The sequence below is a fragment of the Gadus morhua genome, chromosome 8 (assembly GCF_902167405.1).
Source record: "Gadus morhua chromosome 8, gadMor3.0, whole genome shotgun sequence".
NCBI classification, from domain to species: Eukaryota; Metazoa; Chordata; class Actinopteri; order Gadiformes; family Gadidae; genus Gadus; species Gadus morhua.
The window spans coordinates 24,194,359-24,216,071 of record NC_044055.1 but is presented as its reverse complement, the minus strand read 5'-3'; the positions used below and the strand labels follow the sequence as shown (position 1 = coordinate 24,216,071).

Genomic DNA, 21,713 nt, shown 5'->3' with positions numbered 1-21,713 from the left:
GGAGAACTTGCCGCACATGATGGACGTGTTCCTCCTTGTTGCGGGAAAAAATTATGATGTCGTCTATATAGACGAAGAGAGAGCGGTTGAGGAAGTCCCGGAGGACGTCATTGACCAGGTTCTGGAACACAGCGGGGGCATTCGTTAGACCGAAGGGCATTACAAGGTACTCCAAGTGGCCAAGGGGGGTGTTAAAGGCAGTCTTCCACTCATCTCCCTTACGGATACGCACCAGGTGGTATGCATTGCGTAGGTCCTGTTTAGAAAAGATAGTGGCGCCCTGCAGAGGCTCGAACGCGGAACTGATGAGGGGCAAAGCATATTTATTTCTAACAGTGATGTTATTGAGATCACGGAAATCAATACAGGGGCGAAGATATCCTTCTTGGTAACAAAGAAAAACCCCGCACCAACGGGAGAAGACGATGGCCTAATGAGGCCAGAAGAGAGCGAATCCTGAATATACCCCTCCATGGCGCCCTTTCAGGGCAGGACAAGTTGTACAGGCGACTACTGGGCAAAGGGGCACCGGGGAGGAGCTCAATGGCGCAGTCATAGGGACGATGGGGAGGCAAGGAAAGTGCACGACACTTGCTGAACACCTCTCCAATGTCGTGATATTCAGGGGGTACTAACGACAGGTCGGGGGGTTCCTTGGATGAGGGGACACCTCCCTCTACTGGGGACAGGGCAGATTTTAAGCAGGTCGAATGACAAAAAGCGCTCCAACTCACCACCTTGCCAGCAGACCAGTCGAACTGGGGATTGTGCCGCTTGAGCCAGGGGTGACCAAGGACCAGGGGAGTCTGAGGGGACAGAAAACTGAAGAGTCTCATGGTGGTTTCCCGAAACGATCAATTCCAGGGGCTTCGTTCGGTGAGTAATGCGGGCAAGGTGTTGGCCGTCCAAGGCGTTTGCATCTAAGGGAGAGGGGAGCAGTTCCAACGCAATGCCAACTCGGGAAGCAAACCCAGAATCAATAAAATTCTCATCAGCTCCAGAATCCACCATGGCGGACACCGAAAAGAGGTGACCGAGGGACAGGAGAGTAGCATCCAGCAGGGTGCGTGAACCGTTGGGGATTGGGAAGGACGAGGTGTGACTCAACAGGGCCCCAACGTTCACTGATGAGCCTCGTCTTTTGGCAGCGACGGGCAGGCGGAGATGGAATGTCCGGGCAGTGCACAATACAGAAAAACTCCGGTCCTTATCCGTTCAGTCGGGTGCGCCCCAGCTGCATGGGCTCCCCTTCAGATACTGCTCGTGGCACAGGTTGGGGGAGAGCAGCTCTCGGTAGGTGTGGAAGAGAGGGGCCAGAGAATGCTGAAGACATGGGGCGGCTAGCCCTTTCCCTACGCCGCTCACGGAGGCGGTTATCCAGCCGGATGGAGAGGGAGATTACTTCCTCAAGGCTGTCTGCCTCATCCCTAGTAGCTAGCTCATCCTTAATTGGCTCATTAAGGCAGGAAAGAAAAATACCTTGTAGTGACTGGTCGTTCCAGCCCGAGTTGACTGCTACAGTCCTAAACTCCACGGAAAATTCGGCTACACAGCGGGAGCCCTGTCGTAGGGACATAAGCCGCTTGGCGGCGTCCCCTCCCTCGACTGGGTGGTCGAAAACCCTCCTCATCTCAGTAACAAATAAATGAAAGTTATCACCAGCTCGGGATCCACTGTCCCACAATGCAGATGCCCACGCTAGTGCTTTTCCTTTAAGCAAACCAAAAACAAAGGCAATTCTTGACCCATCAGTTGGGTAGGTAAGAGGTTGCTGATCAAAAACTAAGAAACACTGGATTAAAAACGCCCTACATGTCCCCAGCATAGCGCTCAGGAGCAGGAATGAAAGGCTCACGGGCCTGTGACGGCTGATCCCGGGGAGCATCAACAGGGGGTGGTACCGTTGCCGGCGGGGAAGCCGTGGTGTGGGAGACCAGTAAGTCCAGTTGGGCGCCAATCTGCGTGACCCGGGTAGAGAGGTCTTTAAAAGCCTCCATCATTTCCCGGAGAGCTTGGCTGTGTTCCCCGACCAGGGCGCCTTGAGTGGAGAGAGCTTGGCGGAAGGAGTCCATGTCCGCTTGGTCCATTGTTGGACAGATCGTTCTGTTAGGGTAGCGTTAGCTGCTGGACCCAAGAGCAGAACACAGAGACAGGACAGGAGTTGGAGTGAGTTTTCTATGTGGTGTTTAAATGTAAGTACTAACCTAGATCCTCAGACACATTGTTTTTTCATGTGCCAAAATAAACCTAATATAAGGACAATGTTGGCTATATTGTGTACTTTTTGTCTACTTATATTACAGTGTATGTGCAGGTACAAAGTACTACAGAATTTTACACATAGTATTCATACGGTTCATCTACGTCACGTTTTCTGGAACGCCGCCATTTGCACGTCCGATCTCGCCAAGTATGGCCGCCCACACCGCTCATCTGAATGTAAGAGAGAGACAGAGATATTATCGATTTTAGGCTCCGATCCTTATTTGTTTTCCCTAATTTTTTTTTTGTCCATTAGTATGCTTGCCTCAAATCAATCTTCATGAAATATATATTTATTTAGTCCACAACCCCTCCCCATAAAGTGGAGATATCTTGAAAGCGTTCAAGAGCCCTGATGCCTACCAATATGCTGTGGCTGGATGGGTGAAGGACGCTAAAGTGAGGCACTTGGCCACCAATATTCTTTATCTGATAAGGGCAAAGTTGAGTACTATATATTTGTGACTTCTTGTGAACTGTTTGTGGTGGGTTACTATCATTGATCGTTGAAATCAGTCATCAAATCATAGACGATAACCCGATTTGTATTATTATGGACAATGAATGAGGTATTAATACCAATACTCTTTGGCTGGGACGAGGTCAACATTGGGTATATGGAGCAGAACATAGTGGGTCATATGTCAACGTTTTTTTTATGCATTTTATTCATTAGTAAGCTACATAGATATGCCATCTTTCCAAACCTTTCATTACCTGCACTAAAGAGAATAAAAGAGCGCATCCTCATTGTTTGATTGTGTCAGGATCCTCGCATGGACTGTTGTTTTTGTCTCCCCCTACCTGTTGGAGTGTGATAGTTCGGGACTTTGTTTATGTTTGGAGCCATGTGTTGGTCATGTGTCCGGGGTGACACCCATGTCCTTATTTGGGCGACTTCCTGCCTTTTGTTTGTGCCCTCCATTTTCTCTGTCCACCTGTCCCTCATTTTGCATTGATTGGTGGAGTATTTAAACGCTGCCCTTTCTGCTCCCTTTGTCAGATCGTCACGTTAGGTACTGTTTGCTACCCGACTGCCACGTGAGTGCGACTAGCGCGAAGCTCTTTAAAGAGAGACTATAGTTTCTGTTCTTCCCGGTTTTGAACCCTGCCTGTTTGGACTAAGCCTTCTGCCTATCAGTTTTTGGATCTCTTGCCTGTAGCTGTCCGTCAGTATCTGTCTGCCTGCCTGCCCGTTTACGAACCCTGCCTGTACCTGGAATCTGATTTGCCCGCTGGACTGTATGGAATAAACCCTTTTGATCTGCTATTGATTCCCGTTCTGTGTCGTGACAGTACGATCTGACCAAGATGGAATCAGCAGATCTGGATCAGGTGAAAGCTGTGCTGGAGAGGCAAGGAGCGCTTCTCGGTCAACATCAAGCCCAGCTTCAGACAGTTGAAGATTCTCTGGGGGCCATCGCAACCAGCATCACAGACTTGGCGGCCCAGCTGCAGCAGGTCCAACTGGCCCTGGTGCGGTCACCCCAGCCTCAACTGGCGACACCGCCCGACCCCCCCGTTCCACCTGGTAACCTGTTCCGAGAGCCCCGTCTGCCAGCTCCTGCACTTTATGCCGGGGAACCTGGAACCTGCAGATCGTTCCTTTCACAATGTTCGCTGGTGTTCCAGCTGCAGCCCGCCACCTTTCCGTCGGATCAGTCCCGGGTTGCTTACGTCATTACCCTCTTGGCGGGCCGTGCAAGAGAGTGGGGAACTGCGGTTTGGGACTCCAACTCCCCAGCCTGTCTCAGCTATCAGGCAATCATAGATGAGATGAAGAAGGTCTTTGATCGCTCGGTGCACGGGAGAGAGGCCGCCCGAGTGATGTTGCAGATCCGTCAAGGCAAGAGGTCTGCTTCTGACTATGCAATAGACTTCCGCACCCTCGCCGCCACCAGTGGATGGAATTCAGATGCCCAGTATGATGCCTTCCTCTATGGACTCTCTGAGGCCATCAAGGATGAGGTCGCCACCCGTGAGCTGCCTTCCACCTTTGATGACCTCGTTGAGCTTGCCATCCGAGTGGACAAACGCCTGAAGCAGCGCGCCGGGGAGCGAGAGTTCCGCCCTCCTCCGAGGTCACCCGCCTCGGAGGCCCCTCTCCCGTTCCTGCCTGCGCCAGCTTACCCCAGCCTACCAGAGCCCATGCAAGTGGACCGTACCCATCTGTCCCCAGCCGAGAGACAGAGAAGAAGGGACACCAATTCGTGCATGTATTGTGGTAAACCGGGTCATTACTCCGCCCAATGCCCGGCAAAAGGCAACGCTCACCCGTAGAAGGGGGATTACTGGTGAGCGCCACTCCTCTTCATCCCTCTGCTACCACCCGTACCCTTGTCCCTGCCACGCTCATTACAGGAGCTCATTCCCACTGGGTGTCTGCACTTATTGACTCGGGAGCGGATGGCAATTTCATGGACACCTCCCTGGTCTCTGAGCTACACCTCGTCCCAGCCCAGCTGAAGTCCCCTCTGGAGGCAAGAGCACTAACCGGAGCAAGGTTCTCCCAGATAACCCATGTCACGCCCCCGGTGAGTCTACTCATTTCTGGCAATCATCAAGAGGACCTAGTGTTCCATATGTTAGACTCACCAACTGCTCCCATCGTCCTCGGCCGGCCCTGGCTGGTAAAGCACAATCCACACATTGATTGGGCTAATAACACCATCCTAGGCTGGGGCACATTCTGTCTGAATAACTGCCTTAAGAGTGCCCTTACCCCCCCGCCTGCAGTCTCACCAGCCACAGATGATTCCATGGATCTGTCTGAAGAACCACCTGAGTACCTGGATCTCAAGGCTGTGTTCAGTAAAGCCCGTGCAACCTCCCTGCCACCGCACCGACCCTATGACCTGGCCATCGAGCTTCTACCTAGTACGTCACCTCCTAGGGGCCGTCTCTATTCCTTGTCTTCTCCCGAAACCGCAGCTATGAACAAATACATCTGTGAATCACTAGCTGCTGGTATTATCCGCCCCTCTTCCTCGCCTGCTGGTGCCGGGTTTTTCTTCGTAGGGAAGAAGGACGGCACCCTGCGTCCTTGTATAGACTATAGGGGCCTAAACAACATCACTGTGAAGAACCGCTACCCTCTGCCTTTGATGTCCTCAGCTTTTGAGTTGTTGCGGGGGGCCAAGATTTTCACCAAGTTGGATCTCCGCAGTGCTTACCATCTGGTCCGAGTAAGGGAGGGGGATGAATGGAAGACTGCATTTAATACTCCTTCAGGTCACTATGAGTATTTAGTCATGCCTTTTGGTCTCACCAACTGCCCAGCTGTGTTCCAGGGTATGATTAATGATGTCCTGAGGGATATGCTTAACAAGTTTGTTTTTGTTTACATAGATGACATTTTGATTTTTTCTCCGTCGGTTTCCCAGCACTCCCAACATGTCCGTAGTGTCCTGCAGCGCCTTTTGGAGAACCAACTGTTCGTTAAAGCGGAGAAATGTGAATTTCACAAAGAGACTGTTTCCTTCCTGGGGTATGTCATCACAGCTGGAGGGGTCCAGATGGATGGCCCGAAGGTAAAAGCAGTCACCGACTGGGAACGTCCAACATCTAGGCGGGAACTACAAAGATTCCTGGGATTTGCTAACTTCTACCGGCGATTCATCCGCAACTACGGTTCTCTGGCTGCTCCCCTAACCGCTCTAACCTCCTCCAGGGTGAAGTTCACTTGGTCACCAGCTGCCGAAGCGGCGTTCAACGACCTGAAGAGTCGTTTCACATCGGCCCCGATCTTGAGCCAACCCGACCCTGACCGTCAGTTTATCGTTGAGGTGGATGCCTCAGATGTTGGGGTGGGGGCTATTCTTTCTCAGAAGTCTGGGGCAGATCAGAAGGTCCACCCCTGTGCATTCTACTCCCACAAACTCACTCCCACTGAGCGCAATTATGACATTGGCGACAGAGAGCTGTTGGCAGTAAAATTGGCCCTAGAGGAGTGGCGTCATTGGCTGGAGGGAGCTAAGGAGCCATTTTTAGTTTGGACGGATCATAAGAATCTGGAGTATCTACGTTCGGCTAAACGCTTAAATCCCAGGCAATCTCGTTGGTCTCTGTTTTTCACCCGTTTTGACTTTTGTCTGTCCTTCCGACCAGGCTCCAAGAATGGTAAACCGGATGCCCTGTCTCGTCAGTTCCCAGATTCGGATCCTGCTCCTGCACCTAGCACCGTCCTGTCCCCACAGTGCCTCATAGGAGCTGCTAGATGGGATATTGAGACCATTGTCCGCACAGCCCTGTCTGGTGAGTCCGGCCCCAGCACTTGCCCTCCTAACTGTCTTTTCGTACCACAATCCTTCCGCTCCCAGGTCCTGCAATGGGGTCACTCATCCAAGCTGGCCTGTCATCCGGGTGTCAGACGTACCACTGCGTTAATCAAGCAACGCTTCTGGTGGCCTGCTATGGAGCGGAGTGTGCGTGAGTTTGTGGAAGCCTGTTCTGTATGTGCCCAGAATAAACCATCAAACCTTCCACCTGCTGGCTTTCTACAACCCCTACCAGTACCCAGGAGACCCTGGTCCCACATTGCCCTGGACTTTGACACTGGTTTGCCACCTTCTCACGGTAACACTACAATCCTCACTGTCGTTGATCGCTTTTCCAAATCTGTGCACTTGGTCCCCTTACCCAAGTTACCCTCTGCCAAGGAGACAGCGGACTTACTCGTGCAGCATGTCGAACCCTGCCTGTACCTGGAATCTGATTTGCCCGCTGGACTGTATGGAATAAACCCTTTTGATCTGCTATTGATTCCCGTTCTGTGTCGTGACAGATTGTTGTCGTAGGTGTTGTTGTTGGTGCTGAGTTACCACTGAAATCAGTGGGTCAGTGGGTGGAATCGGTCGTCAAGATGGCGGCGCAAAGCTACAGTGACGTCACGTGAACCTTATGAATAGACCCCTTAGTAACAGCCCAACAGCTTCTAAAATTGCAGAAAATGTTGTTTATGATCAACTAGTCTCTTATTTAAATAAAGGTACATTTACTCTACACCCAATGCACTGGAGTTTCCGAAAGCATCATTCGACAGAAGAGGGTATCGACTTCTTTCAAACAAATCAACAGTTTCTTGATAAATGTGGTGTTGTCTGAGCCTTATTTTCAGATTTTACGAAGACATTTGACCCAGTTGATAGCTATGGTTAACTTCCTACTTAAATAAGAGGAAACAGTGTTCCTCATTTGCTTATTGTACGTCAGGGGTTCCTCAGGGGTCTATATTAGGACAAATTTCAATTAAGTATACAGTATATATTAATGATCTTCCTCGAGTATACCCAGATGATACTGGGATTTTTGGCCAATGCTAGATCAAAAGAACATGCTTCTGCCGAACTGACCGCTGCAATGAGCCAGGTGTCGATTGTCTAGCTGACGCATCCTTCTGTATGCAAAACAGTAACGTTCATCCTCCGCTCATCCTGATGTCGAAGTCATTACATCTGTGGCACATGCCACAAACTAGGCTTGAAAAAAAAAGAGTATAATAATAATAATGGTTTATACAGATACGTTAGGTTTAAATCTGATTTCTAAGAGCATCAGGCACCAGCTGTCTTCGTCGCTGCAAAGCTTTTGGTACAGAGTAGGAATTGTCTTATTGCATAACAACTTAGTCACGGGTAAGTGTGACTTCACCCAAGCGTTCTCGTCTTTCAGGCACAGGTAAGGCCTCATACTCCAGTTTTCAGATGCATGTGGGTTTGACCCATTGAACTTTTTGCAGGAAGTCGTCGCCGAAGCCACTTCACAACAGATTGTATATTGCAGTTACATCAAAAGCTTTGCTATTTGCAGGACAGATGATAATCAAGACTTAGTATTGCTTATTATTTATTTATTCATTAAGCTATAAATACTATATGATAAGAAAAGTCATTCATCCAAAAATAAGCTAAATGAGTCTTTCTTAACAGACAAAGGTTGAAACATGAAAACAGGATGGTGGACTAATAATAGTCTGATTTGACTGAATGCAAATGCGACAATTGTAATGTTTGCCTGAGTTCGCTAAGACGCTCATCAGAACCACAACGACGGATGACAATGACGACCATCGATGACCAAGTCAACTTTTTTTTATTTATTTTTTATTGAGTTACTCTGCGGCGATTCTTAGCCCCACGCAGATGCATAATCTCAACTCAACTCAGTCACACGGAGCCTTCTAAGTCAAACCCTTCAGGCACTCCTTTCACATGAATTTAATGCTGTCACTTTGCGTAGCTATATTGCAGTAAACCCATTAAATTTGAAACGCTTATTTAACTGGACAGTGCATTAGTTTACACATGTACATTCAAACCACAACAATACTGCAGCCGGCCTACATTTAAACACAAGTGAAATAAACTGGGCAAAAAAAGCAGCTTTCCATAACACAACTCTGCCTGCGTGGTATCTTCATCGACAGTCTCTCTGTCATGATCCGCCTCTGGTTTTCTCATTCACCTGCCTGCCACCCTGATCACTCCCAATTAACCCAACCACCTTCACCTGTGTTTCCCCTATATCAGTCCTCTCCTCCCAAACATTCCCTGCCAGATTGTCTCTTGTGTTTCACAGTGCTTTCCCGCGATTCTACTCCTGACCTACCACCGCTCCTGTCTGCTCTCTGATCCCTGCCTGTCTGACTATTCCCCCGGTTCCTGATCCCTGCCTGTCTGACTCTCCTTCTGGTTCCTGATCCTCGCCTGTCTGACTCCCCTGCCGGTTCCTGATCCCCGCCTGTCTGACTACCCCGTTGGTTCCTGATCCCTGCCTGTCTGACTCTCCTGCCGGTTCCTGATCCCTGCCTGTCTGACTCTCCTTCTGGTTCCTGATCCTCGCCTGTCTGACTCCCCTGCCGGTTCCTGATCCCCGCCTGTCTGACTACCCCGTTGGTTCCTGATCCCTGCTTGTCTGACTACTCGCCTGTCTACGAAATAAACTATTGACTCTGTTCCACGCTCGTCGCCAGCCTGTGCACTTGGGTTCAGCCAAACGCGTACGTTACACTCTCACTAGACTTTCTCCAGATATCTTGGACTTCTAAGCAGGAGACACCATCATTCAGAACCTGCAGCAGACCGGTCCGCGGGGCTTCCACTGGAGGAGGAGATCACAAGGCCTTTGGACGGGTGACAGCTGGGGTCCCAACCCTACCCGACAACCTCCAGAGTTAGGAGGAATCTATGATAGGAGGGGAGAGGACAGGCGAGGAGTGGACCCGGAGTTGCCACGATGCAGCCCAACAGGCGGTCTGTCTGAAACACTTCCTCTGGTCTCAGTCCCCTCACATGAGGCCAAAGGCTGGTGGCTATGAACCAGTCAGGAAGGAGGGGCCAGTCATCCAACCAGATCCTATTAAAGTTCACATTCAAGGCCTTTTCAGAGTGTCTGATTCCATTTGACCAGAGACATGGGACTACAGCCCCATGTTAGTATCTACTGATACAATATACAATTCAAATGATGGATAATCTATGGCATGCATCCATAAATGGTATTTGGTGTGTTGGCTATAAGGGAAGTGTGGCAATCTATCTCTCGATTTTTTTAAAGGATGTGTGTTGACTGGTCCATGCAGAACCGTGATATTCTACTGCCACCTAGTGCTGACTACGAGGTAAATCCTGCTCTGGTTAAGTATTTGAACAATGATGTTACACTGATAATTTAACCAGGTTTGTTGCGTTTGATTGTTAATTAAGAAATATCAAATGAGGGGCAGGGCTGTTTTTGGACGGTAAGTTGCTCCAACAATCTTTAGTGCGAGGAGGTCCCATATTCTTCTGGTAACTTAGAGCATGAACTACACAGTTTTACAAGTTGCTACATTTATCAACATTTCTTATTAGGTGGATGTGATTTCCTGTTTTCTGTTGCAATTTGGGGATGGCCACTACCTAAAAATTGCATACACAGACCTAAATTATGGCATTGATATTTGTCCTTTGGGTGTTATTCAGATATTTAGGCAAATCATAGGACTATTTCTCACAACAAAGAAAAGACATTTAATGAGCTTCGTGTGGGACCATCTATATTTTTAAGAATTAGCCTGAAGCTTCAGAAAGTTTTTAAACAAAGCATGTGTGTGTGCATGCGTGTATTTCTGGTTTGCGTTTGCATCTGTTATTCTCTTTCCCGCTCTTTCGAAGCCCCCCCCCCCCCTCACTTTCCCCACCTCTCTCTACCTTTCCTCCTTTTCACACTTGTTTCCCAATGTGAAGAAAGGAAGCATTCTCAACGACTGCCCTTTTAAGGACGCTACGTCATAGAACGCCGACAAGCACTGTTCCAATGTTGAGACTTCGCGCCCTTTTTGCGTCCTTTATTTTTGAGAATTCCGAGATTTTTCATGGATGCATCGATCGATCCTCACCGAGCCAAAATACCCACAACCCTTTGCATTCACACGGGTATTTAAAAATTGCCTATAGAAAGCAATACACATTTCTTTACCCAAGTGAAGTTATTTGAACGTTTTCAGAAATATTTTATGCCGTATTGCCTTTTATAGATTAATCGCGTAACTGCCAAAAATCAACCTGTGCGATTTCTTTCAATGTTTTTGCAACGTAATGATTTATTTTGCATGGATTGAAAAAACGACTGTCACCAATAACAATTTCAACAATTAAAATATTTAACACTGGAGCAATATTAAAAAGCGGAAGCACTTCCACGGCCAGCACTCTAGCCGCATCTCCATAGGACGCGTCTAGCAAGGAAGTGTTCTAGCAAGGCTGCAACCTTCACTTTGGGAAACATTTCTCTTATTCTCTCTCCCCCGCTCTTCCTTCCACCCTTTCACACCTCGTCTGATCCCTCACCCACAATCTCTCTTGCTCTCTTCCCCATCCCTTGCTCTGTCCCCCATCTCTTACGCACTCCCCCATCTCTCCCTTGATAAAAGTAGCATCCATTTAGTTGAAAAAAGGAGGCCAAACCCGTTCTGTTGTCAGTCTAGTAGAGGGGTTTAACTTATTCTTTATATAGCATAAAAATAGAAAAATGTAATCTATCCCCCTATCACCCGTCCACAGAAGTCCAGGGGTCAACCAGCGCTGGGGACTATTTATGAGTTCAGGGAAATCCCTACAATTGTTTGTGCATGGAAACAATTGTAATCCCTCAATTGTTTCCATTCACAAACTTATTTTTTTAACAATTCGTAAAAGTTTACATTCTTCAAAATGTATACTATTTTCTCTTCAGGAAGTGTCAGAATAAGGAGTGAAGAACGCCTCACATTCACCAACTTTAATTGTTTTTACATTCTTCTAAATGTACACTCTTTTCTCTTCCAGAAGTGGCAGTATAGGCAGTGAATAACGCCTAACACTCGCCCAACTATGGTCCTGCCGCTACGACGTCTTCTCTCTTTCGGACTTCTTTGGGAAGATGAATGAAATTTGAGCAGGCGTCAGTTCAATAACTTTCCACAGTTGACCAAGGTAGGCTAATAATTAATTGTTAGGCTACCATTGTCATCATTCTTTTCACAAAATAGCCTAGGCTACACACCAATAAAATAACTTGCATTCAGATGTTAGATGAACTGACTGATGGCCATCTGCTGGTTTACAGACCACTTGAAGGCAGTCAAGGCAGATATCGAGGTCAGTTTCAGAGATCTGGACAAGTTACCCGTCCCCGATAGGTTGATGGAGCCGCTCCAACAAGATGCGGCCAGCAGTGAGGAGGCTATCCACAGAGCCTCATTGACCTCCAAAAATGACGCCGAGGCAATGGCATCCTCGGGTTGCGGAGCGTTGTGGCCCAACCATGGCTAGCGTTTCCCACAGTTTTGGGAGAGATTCCACCTTTTGCTCCTCGCTTTCCCCACGTCCTATCTTGTAGAGCAGGGCTTCAGCCAAGCTCTGCACATGCTGTCAAAATACCGCAACCGCCAAGACCTGGTAAGCTCTGGCACTCTCCGGTTGAAATTTACCTCACAATGTCCAGACGTCAAGACGCTGGCAGCGGGCCATCAAGCACAGGGCTCTCACTAATTCTTTGTTTTTATATCCCGTTTTCCTCCTTCCTCTTTCTGTTCTTCAGTTCCAGCTGATCTGAGCGTAGTCTCCACAAAAGGACTGTTGCATTTAAAATACAATATCTAATTAGGCCTCGCACGTGCAATATGGTTCCTGATAGTTAACTGTTCACTTGATTATTCAGGTTATAGTGGTCCTCCGTCTCATTCCTACTCGTCCTCTGTACCACTTGTTGGAGTCAGCTAACGAAAAGACAAGACAACATTCCTTCGTTTTAAAATTTTTACTTGAAAGTCTTCAAACAAAATACACGTCTTCAATGATATCAACTACGGTCTTACGCACGGTCAAAAACTGTGTAGCTTCCATCAATGTCAGACTCCAAACTGAATTACGTTACCGCCGTTACCGTTATAACTGTACAGTGGCGTCATTACGTAAAAATCCCAAAACATAGAGAACATATGTACCATTTATACCTCACTAAATTATGCATTTTAACAGTTTTACACATTATTAATTAACATAAAATTACTATTAGCATTTTTTAATCATTTTAAACTAAATATTTATTATAAATCAATTATCGGCATATTGGCTCTTACATTACCCGGCCCCTAATTGGTTAGGCAGGTGGACTAAGCAATTACAAACATTAAGCGCCAAAATAAAACAATGCCCAACTCAAACTGGTTTCTTGTGATTCTTCCCTTTTTTAAATGTTCTCTCCTGACGCTGCTTCTTCTAACAAACACAGTTTGTTAACAGGCCTTTCCAAGATACTGGTCTTGGTCTTTACCTCACTCTTCGAAACCGCTCCGCTGGAGTCCGGTAAGGTTTCAACCACTCTCCCCATGAGCCAGGAGTTTCGAGGTGAAGAACTGTCCACTAACAACACAACATCTCCAGTAGAAAGGTTTCTTCGCGGTCTCGACCACTTCTGCCGCTCCTGGAGTAGTGGGATGTACTCACGGGTCCATCTGGTCCAGAACAAGTCTGCTATATATTGGACTTGCTTCCAGTGTTTTCTTGTGAAGAATACATGGAGGCATGGTGGGTTGCGACTTCAACATGGTTTAATGGTTTAATGGTTGGGGGTCAGAGGCTCGAGGTCATTCACGTCGTCCGAGATATTTGTGAGAGGCCTGCCGTTGATGATGCTCTCAACCTCGCACAGAACTGTCTGAAGACAATCATCATTCACAGTTTGTTCTTTCAACCAAGAATTGAGGATTCTTCACACTGTTCGAATCTGTCTTTCCCAAACCCCACCCTGGTGGGAAGCTGCCGGGCTGCTGAATATCCACTGTATTCCCTTTGGTTGCAAGACTCTTTCGATTTTGTCATGATCAAAGAGTTGAATTGCTTCCCTCATCTCCCTTTCAGCGCCAACGACGTTTGTGCCTTTGTCAGAGCGCATGATAGTAACTTGACCTATTCTAGGCAGAGAATGCAGAATCAAGTTAATGCAGGAATCTGTATCAAGGCTATCTGCAACTTCGATGTGCACGGCTCTAAGGGTAAGGCAAGTGAACAGTACGCCATATCTCTTGACTGTACTCCGGCCCCACTTAACATCGAACACACCGGTGTTCGTAAAGGGAGGTTTGTCTGACAGGATGCGGTCTTCAGGCAGGTTTGCCATCTTTTGCTCCCCGACTATTCCATTGATCCTGCGACACACTGCACACTTGTTGATTATTTTTCGGATAGCAGAATTGGCTTGCGGGATCCAGTACTTGCTTCTTAAAGGTGCCATGACATAACTGCGTCCGCAGTGTCCTGTTCTTTGGTGTATGTCTCTCAAGATCAATGTGGCGACTCTACAGAGCTTAGAGAGTACCGCTGGGTGCTTGACATTCTCTGGCATGGCCAACTTGTTGAGTCTTCCGCCAACTCTCAATGTGCCATCTTGCAGAATCTGATCCAGCTTGAGCAGCTGACTGTTTCGACTGACTTTTCCCTTTTGCAGAGCTTTAATATCCTCTTGGTACTGTTGTCTTTGACTGAACTGGATTAATATGGACTCTACAGCGACCAAGTCCTCTAAGGTAAGTGCTCTCTTTTCTTTTGTTGTTCTGTATTTCTCCATGTGTTTTTCTAACTTTGATCTTCGCTTTTCGGGGTCCTTTTCAGTTTGATTTACTGTTCTCGAGAACTCCTTTCTTTAAAAACAAGCAATGTTTCCCGCCTTGCTTGTTCTCTAGCAGCAGATAAGACACAGTGCCGTATGCGTACTCTGAGGCATCCGAGAAATGATGTGACTGCGCCACGGCAGTGCATCCGAAGTCTGCTCACGTGGAAGTCAGTAAGGTGAGTAACATCTTCTTTCCATTTTTGCCAATCTTCAGCATGTTTTTTGCCAAGGCTCTCATCCCAACCATGCTGCACCTTACAAAGCCCTTTTAGCAGAAGTTTGGATAGCAGGACGACTGGCGCCAAGAAACCGAGGGGGTCGTAGACAGAGTTGACGACGGATAAAATGCATCTCCTCGTCATCGGCTTGTCTTGCAGCTTCATGCTGAAAGTGAAAGCATCCATGTCTGTATCCCACTGTATGCCGAGAGTCCTCTCGACTGGTAGTGCGTCATGGCTTAGATCCAAGTCTTTTGCTTCACTAGCTCTGTGTACTTCTGCGATGGACATTAACACCTTCCGGCTGTTGCTCATCCACTTCGTTAGATTAAAACCTCCAGTGGCACACAAGGTGTGGAGATCACTTGCCAATGTCGCAGCGTCTTCTTCTGTAGCTACGCTCTTTAAACAATCATCCACGTAAAAGTTCTGCAGAATTGTTTGAACGGCTTCTGGAGTGGCAGTGGCTCTGTGGTCCTCAGCGGTCCTCTTCAAAGAATTCAGGATTCTTGAGATTTCTGTGCAAACTGGCTATGCGCTGCTCCGCCACACAACGGACTGCATGAACTGTTTATCTTCTTGCGACAACTCTTCCTCGTCGTCGTAGTTGCGCTCTTGGAAATCAGTATTATACTGTTGGAGAAGTAGCTTCTCAACTTCAATCAATGAGATCCTGTTCACTGAACATTGAGGCGGTTTGTTCTGTGTCCTCCAGTTCCTTTCTCATGGGCCCATTCACTACCAATCCAATTGCAGTCTTAACGGCATAAGGTCCTCCATGTTGACTGTTAATAATGCGCCATGGCTCCATAGCCTTCGGACAGTTTGCTCCAATAAGTAGGCCTACATCTGCTACCAATCCTGGCAAATGTACTTCACTGAGATATGGCCACTGTTGAATATTGGATTTAGAGCTGGGACAATTAGTCGACGTAGTCGACGTAATCGACTTCAAAAATTCGTCGACATGAATAATTTGCGTTGACGCGTCACCTCCCCCCCCCCCGCTCTCACTCCAGTCGTGGCGGTAAATATGCACCAGAACGCTAGTCGCCAATCGTTTAAATTCATAACAATGGCGGCGGCAAGCAGTAGCGGGAGCACAGAGGCTGGTGGTATAAAACTCGGCCAAAAGCCGAGCTCCGAGGGTTTGTTTACCAGCGTTGCTATGGTGACCGGTCTTCCGTGTTCCAACGGTTTATTAGGTATCTAATAAGCTGTCTAATCACTTCATTCACTGCCTCTTCCGTGGTCATTACAATATTATGAATAGACTTTGTCGGGTTCGTATTTTATACTCTGGTGAAAAGAGAACTTTTGTCATGTTATGTAGTTCTAGTCTAGCTGTTGGCTGTTGACTGTCGAAATTCCACAATCTAGCAACCAGTTCTAAGTAGTAAGAGAACTTTTGTCATGTTATGTAGTTCTAGTCTAGCTGTTGACGGTCGAAATTCCACGATCTATCAACAAGTTCTAAGTAGTAAACACACACTACAAGTTGACAATTTAAATTACATAAATCCTTTTCGAAGTTGGGTCTCTGAGGTGGCAGTGCAATATTTTTCACTTTGCACGATGAGAGAGGGAGGAAGGAGTAGAACAGTATTTTTATATTTGGTTTAATCCTCCTGATTGACTTATTTTGTTCATTTGTTAGATAGTACATATGGCATCAAAATGCACTATTTTGCAGTTTGCACAATTTAAGTGCAGTGTTTGCACAATGTGATTGCACAAAAAAGTGGCATGTTAAAGAAATGTTTAATAAATGTTAATATTCTAACAACAAATGTTTTGATATCCATATTGTGTGAAAAGTGATGAAGTAATGTGAAATAATCTGTAACTGAAAAAAAAATCGTTAGATTAGTCGACTAATCGAAAAAAAAATCGCTAGAATAACCGTTTGAAAAATAATCGTTTGGGACAGCTCTAATTGGATTGGCTGAAAGCCAAAAAAAAATCGCCTAAGCCGCGTTTTTTTTTTCTTGCAATCTCCCTACCCTCTTTCCAACCAATCAGAAGCAGCATGCTGCTATTGGGCAGTGATGCTAACCAATGAATCAGTATAACCTGCTCCACTTGCTCCTTCATTTCTGAAATGGCTTCAGCTTGACCAGAAGCTGAGTTACTGTCCGTCCACACCAGAAGCGAATTGAGCGACCAAATCGCCGGAAGTCATTCACTTTCTATGGGCAAGAGCGACCAAAGCGACCAAAGCGACCAACGCTACCAGCGGCCAAAGTTGAGCGACCAGAGCGTCAAAAAGAAGTTGAAAACTTTTTAACTTTATGCAAATTACTATTATTCGCTTCAGCGACCAAACACTGACAGCCAATCGGAATGTAGACGCTCTTCGCTTGCGTGGATCCCAGGGAACATCGGCAGGCACTTTGGTTCCTACCTACCTTTATTCACTCACTGAACAAAATGTCGGCTGAAGTATTAATCGCGGCTGGGCACCCGGTGTTGTACGAACCCACCCTTTTTCAGTTCAGAGATCGTAACGCCATAGTGGTTTGGATATCAAGTGATGATAAGCGGGAGTATTTATAGGCTACATCTAGAACGTTCGTATTTAAGCGGGAATCATTATAATTTGCTCTACATGCCACCAATCTAACCAACCAATCGCGTGTAGCATGCTTTAAACAATACCAAAAAAGTTTTTGAAATCGTCACATAAACAAACTAATCGACAAGACGAGGCTCACACCTCAGGCTCCGTGAATAGTGGGGAACAGATGGATAAAAGACAAGAGATATATCCCTTGCATTTATCCCTCTATTCCCCACTATTCACGGAGCCTGAGGTGAATAATTTTTAATTAAATAGTCTAGATAGATAGATAGTCAAGTCTTTATTAATACCAAACGACACAAATCGTCGGGAATCCATTTAGGTGGTTCGTCCCACACAGGACAGTAGCCTACAAGACCACACAGAACAAGTCTGACTGGACATACACACAATACACATTAAAACTAGACACGCGTTGATCTATAGATAGACAGAAAGGCCTAGATAGATAGATATGTTCCATTATTTGCCTTGCGGAGCCAACCAGTCCTGTGCACGTAGGCCTATGCAAATTAGCCATGTGCGCTAATGTCTATTTGTTTTGAATGCGACGAATGAGTGCAGATCATGATTTGCAGATCCAGATCAGTGAAACATATTTTAACTACTACAGCACGCAGGGTTTTTTGTTCTCGGTTGTAATTAGCCTACATTTTAGGATTTTTTGTATATTGGGGGGAATCACTGTCCTACTTGTTGTCGAAGCACTTTATCGAACAAGCAAAACCGTCTCGGCAATATGGCCAAGGTGTATGGGAGAGTTCACTATTTGATATGGCTGTCTGTAGGGCCTACTAAACGCATACGGCTCCTTTAAATGCGTCTGCATAATTGAATTGTACGTCATGAGCGACTTGAGCGACCAAAGCGAACAGAAAAATTTGCAGCGAAACTTTGTGAGCGACCAAAGCGTCTTTGACGCTATGGTCGCTCCTGGTGTGGACGTACAGTTAGGGGATTTAATCCCGAGGAAAAATAGCACGTCGGTCATTTGGGAGTATTTCGGGTTTGAGGCTGCCGACGTGCACCAGAAACATGTACTGTGCAAAACCTGTCGCGCTAAAATTGCAACATCCAGCAGAAACACAACCAATTTGTACCGGCACTTGAAAAATCACCAAAGGCATTTGCACGCGAGTGCATGACAAAAAAGTCAGGTGAAAAGTCTAGCGGAAAGGATACGCAGGCCCATAGTAGCCAAAAGACTACAATTACAGCGTCTTTTGCCAGTTTAACGCCGTATGATAAGAGCAGCCGAAGACACCGGGAGATAACGACTGTCCATTAACACGGTCACCAAAGACGGATTTAAAAATCTCCTCCGCAAGCTGGACAGAAGATACACGATCCCCTCCCGCACCTACTTCAGTCAGTTTGCCATCCCACAGCTGTATGTGGTGTAAAGAAAAAGTGGAAACAGAGCTAAGGGATGTGGAGTATTATGCCACAACTACTGATATGTGGTCAAGCAGAACGACCAGAACGTATCTTAGCCATTTCATAAATGACAACTTTGAGTTGAAAAGTAGCTGCCTGCAGACAGCATACTTTCCCACTGACCACATCGGAGAAAATATTGCGCTGGGATTGAGGGAGTGTCTGTCAAACTGGGGTCTGAAAGAAGAGGACCAGACGTGCATCACAGCCGACGATGCAGCAAACCTCATCAAAGCTATGAAACTTATCAATGGACCAGACTTCAATGTTTTGGACACAGGCTGCATCTTGCAATTGGTAAGTGTCCGAGTGTGTGTTTGTGTAAGTTTGTGAGTGTGTGTTTGTGTGCGTTTGTGTGTTTGAGTGTTTTTCTTAATTCAGTCATTCATACGGATTTAATTTGTGTGTGTATTGTCTTCAGTGTAGTCTGCATAGTTTTTTTTGAAGACATTACAAATACCTAGTTTGAATAATTAATATAACAGATTATTTATCATCAATGGTAGATAATGAATACTGTGTTATGTGCTTGATTTCCTTACTGTTGTCTGTAATATGGCTTTCTTGGATTTACATTGTAATCCTGCTAGAAAATCTGCCTTGCAAAGTTTACCATTACCCTTACATTTTCAGCATATAATTCTTATTTGACGTTATGTTCTCTTTTTTTGTCCAGAAAATGCTGATAAAGATGACACAAGAGTTAAACGGGCAACAGGACTTTGAAAACAGATGGTGTCTTCTCTCACAGCTAGAAAAAGGAGACAGCACTGAAACAGGCACAGCACGAAATAAATTTACCAGAGCACTCACTGATAACAGAGAGTCCAACAAGATGGGGCTCAAGGCAAAAAATGATTGGTAGGGTGTTGGAGCAGAGCAAGGCGTTGTCTCAGGTTCTGTCTGAAGACAAGAAGACACGTCACCTGGTCCCCACTTGGCAGGACACGGATGTCCTCGAATCGATAAACAACGCCCTTGGTCCTCTACAGGAGTTTACAGATGCCCTGTCCGGTGAAGCCTATGTAAGTGAGTCATACCTGAAGCCAGTGCTCCATCTCCTGAGAACATAAACCCTGACTGAAAGTGATGAAGACACAAATCTTACCAAGGAAATCAAAACAAGAGCTCTTGGCTACATTGAAGACAAATAGAGCGACCCAGCCACACAGGAGCTACTGGACATTACCTATTTTCCTTGATCCTAGATTCAAGACTGACTACGTAAGTGCAGAGAATGTCAGAGACATCAAAGAAAGGCTGAAGATTGAAATGGAACGAAAGGTAACTTGACAGCTCTTATCTGTGTTTTTCAGGAAAAGAGGGCTTGTGTCAGCACCACAGATCACATGCCCCAGGGTGCAGCAGAGGCATAGCCATGCACCACAGGGAAGGGAAAGCGGTCATTGGGCAGCTTCTTCAAGAGCAAGGCTGTCCCTCCTTCTTCTTCCACTACGCAGTTGGAAGATGCCATCAATGCTGAAGTGGACAACTACCTGATGACTCCTACTATTAACGGAGAGGAAGATCCACAGCCCTGGTGGAGAATGCACAATGTTAGCTTTCCACAGCTGAGCAAACTGGCTCGTAAATTCCTATGCATACCAGCTACCAGTTCGCCATCAGAGAGATTGTTTAGTGCTAGTGGCAATGTTGTCACATGTCAGCACTCATGTCTAAAACCATCAAAGGTTGACATGCTGGTTTTCTTGACAAAAAATCTGTAAAGAGTGATGTAGAGATGTCAGGGAAGCCAGTGTTATTGTTGATTTATTCCTTTTGAGATTTTATTTGTTCTGCACATCACCCTGACTTGTGGTGTCAGCATTTGTTCAAAAAAGATTTGCTATTTTTGCTATGTTTAATGCGATATTGTTTACAGAATATATGTGTTGTTGAGCCATAGCCCGCCTATTATGTCTGACATATTTTCCAGAAGGGAACAGGTAGGGTCATTTTATTTTAGCAAGAGTTTATTTTATTACCAATACTTTTCAATTTCATTTACTGTAAGGTTTCTTTTGCAATTTTGTTAAGCTCTACTTTGAGTTAAGACAATCAAAGATGGCTCTTTTAGTTCTTCAGTTGTAACAACTGCCGTTGGTCAAGGACTTGAGTTCACATGCATGTTTCTTAATAAATACATATGAAATCAATTCTTAACTTTAGTTCTCATTCTTGCATTAGAGTAATGGCATGTAATGTTTTAATTGTATGATATCATGTTTGTAAATATTACTGTACATTGTGAATATTGCACTGAAGCTTGATTTGAAGAAAATCATGAAGAAAATCGAAATCGCAATATCTGCCAGAAAAATCGCTATTAGATCTTTTCCTGAAATCGTTCAGCCCTAGACTACAGGACAGAAACTTGAGCACATGAAACTTCATTTCCGTGAGCACCGTCTTTCCTCTCAGCTAAGACAGAACCTTCTCTTTTCACTATGTGTAAAAGTGTCTGGATGCTTTAACGCAGTCTTTGCATTCGATCCTTCTTTTGCAGAACTTGCTGAGATGGCCAGGAGTAAAGCAGCCAAAACACATGCCATTTGACTTCAGGAACTCCACAAGTTCTTTGTGAGGCTGATCTTTTATTTTGTTGCATGAAGCTAGAGTGTGAGACTCCTGGAAGTACAAACACGGCTTCTCAAATGTGATCCTGGTCTTGCCTGAATTAGCTGGCATCACATATGTTCCTTGAGGCCTTTTATCTTCTGTGAAAACGTTGGTAGCGAAGCTGCTTCCACGGACTTCTCTCCTAAAAGGATGTCTTTCCTTTTGTTCAACCTTCCCAACCGGGGTTGGTCGGCTGTCTGGTAGATTACCGAAGAGGGGATCCATCATTATTTTAGCTTGGCGGTCTATGTATTTCACCAAATCAACGAACATTGCTCTTCTGCCGCCTCGCTCTTTGACGTTGTAAGCTTCAACACGCCAACGTCAACACGCCTATCTCTTCCAGATAGTCTATGTCTTCCATAGTGTTGCAACACCCAACCAAGAACATAGCATATGCATTTAATGCTTTTCCGTCATCCGACTTGATCTGTGGCCATTTTAGTGCTTTATCAATGTAAGCG

General features: G+C 46.1%; 1 long non-coding RNA gene across 1 annotated transcript; it reads left to right on the top strand.

The window, feature by feature from the left end:
• Positions 1-9,205: 9,205 nt before the first annotated feature.
• On the top strand, positions 9,206-21,462 carry LOC115548334 (uncharacterized). Its single transcript, XR_003977576.1, has 4 exons — positions 9,206-9,691; positions 9,817-9,880; positions 11,568-11,714; positions 21,137-21,462. It is a non-coding gene; the product is annotated as an uncharacterized LOC115548334 (long non-coding RNA).
• The last annotated feature ends 251 nt before the right edge of the window (positions 21,463-21,713 follow it).